The 1,978-nt window shown below is 37.5% G+C and overlaps 1 protein-coding gene across 1 annotated transcript in view; it reads right to left on the reverse strand.

The window, feature by feature from the left end:
• NVL (nuclear VCP-like) overlaps nt 1-1,978 on the reverse strand; it is an 88,863-nt gene that overhangs the window by 48,708 nt on the left and 38,177 nt on the right. The gene's annotated exons all lie outside the window — the stretch shown is intronic.

Genomic DNA, 1,978 nt, shown 5'->3' on the forward strand with positions numbered 1-1,978 from the left:
TTTGCTGGCATATTGAGTGCAGCACTTTCACAGCATCATCTTTTAGGATTTGAAATAGCTCCACTGGAATTCCATCACCTCCACTAGCTTTGTTCATGGTGATGCTTCCTAAGGTCCACTTGACTTTACATTCCAGGATGTCTTGCTCTAGGTGAGTGATCACACCATCGTGATTATCTGGATCATGATCTTTTTTGTATAGTTCTTCTGTGTATTCTTGCCACCTCTTCTTAATCTCTTCTGCTTCTGTTAGGTCCATACCTTTTCTGTCCTTTATGGTACTTACAGATTATTTTTTTAATAAAGATTAAGCTGTATGGTTTAAAGCCACTGATAGCAAATAAGGAGAAATATATGGTGATACATTTAGAAGAATCCAAAAACTATACTGTGAATGCAGAGATGAAATCTAAATAAAATCACTCAAAATTTCAAAACGATCAAGGAATAAAGCTCCTTTCTATGTTTAAAACTTGATATCTGAGTTCAGGATCTGTGTTCAACACACTCCTCAGCATCTCCACTTGGAACTTTTCCATTTGGATCTTATAGGAATTTCAAGTCTGTCATTTCCAAAGCAGGACTCCTGAATCTCCCCTAACACTCCAAACCCCACACCCCAAACTCTTTTCCTCCTCATCCCAGTAAATATATTTTCTAAGCCAAAGCCACGGTGTCTCCGCTTGATCTCCTGTTAGATCAGTGAGCCCATATGGAAGTTCTACTGGCTCTAATGCTAAAACGTAGGTGAGTCTGTCACTTCCTGTTTGTCCACTATACCATCACCTTCATCCACATCATGTCCTATTGTCTGAACAGGCAAAAAACCCAGATCAAATCAAACCCCCAAAACCCTGACTACCTTCCTTTCCCTCTTGTCTTCCTCCAGTCCATTTTCCACTTAACTGTCAAGGAATTCTTAAAAATGTAAATAAGAGGGGAGGGATAAACTGGGAGATTGCAACTGACATGCACACAGTATCATACATAAAATGGGTAACTAATAAGAACCTGAGGTGCAAATATAACCAATTCAAAAACAAACAAACATGACAAGGCACCCAGGCCAGGGAACTGCACCAACCCAGTGAATCCACATATTAGCTTGCAGGACCTTCCTTCTGGCTAAAGTTTTCTAAAACTGTTGTGAAAAAACGCAGACCAACAACCCCCTCCTTTATTCTCATCCGCTCCCAAACTCCTTTACAGCAATGCTGTATAAGAGTACTAGAAGCATTAAGCAAGAAAATTTAATGACATAAGTAAAAATAAGTTTAAAAAATTTTACATGTATATACACACACATGAGCAAATGGCACTGTGGATATTTGGTATTTACTGAGGAGCCACAAATTATTTGGCTGCTGTGAAACTTACTAAAAATGCCATTGGTTTTATTTTTTGATTCTATAATTTTATTTTTAATCAATTAATTTATTTTTGGCATCAATTTTAATTTGTTTACAAGTAATCCAAATGTCTTTAAAAGGTGATAAGGGTTAAGTAAATTATAGATGGAATATTATACAGACACTAAAAACCATGACTAATGTAAGTTTACAAATAACAAAAATGACTCTAGTAAGCTTGATTCCAAAGGGAAGGTAGGAATCACAAAAGACTGAGAAAACTGCCCAGATGATTACTGGGGGCAGGAGGGAAAGCCACAAAACTCAAAAAGTGTCAAAAATATGATTAACAAAATAAGAAGGCCCAAAATACTGATAAACTACAAATATAACAGATCTTACTATATGAAGAGTGATTAAAAGAAAATCACATGCATGTCAGTAGGAAAACAAAGGATATGAACAAACAATTCATCAAGAAAAAAGCCAATAAAACACATTATTTTTAAAAACACACTGCTGCTGCTGCTGCTAAGTCGCTTCAGTCGTGTCCGACTCTATGCGACCCCATAGACGGCAGCCCACCAGGCTCCGCCATCCCTGGGATTCTCCAGGCAAGAACACTGGAG

The sequence above is a fragment of the Bison bison genome, unplaced genomic scaffold (assembly GCF_000754665.1).
Source record: "Bison bison bison isolate TAMUID 2011002044 unplaced genomic scaffold, Bison_UMD1.0 scf7180017864317, whole genome shotgun sequence".
In the NCBI taxonomy this organism is placed as follows: Eukaryota; Metazoa; Chordata; class Mammalia; order Artiodactyla; family Bovidae; genus Bison; species Bison bison.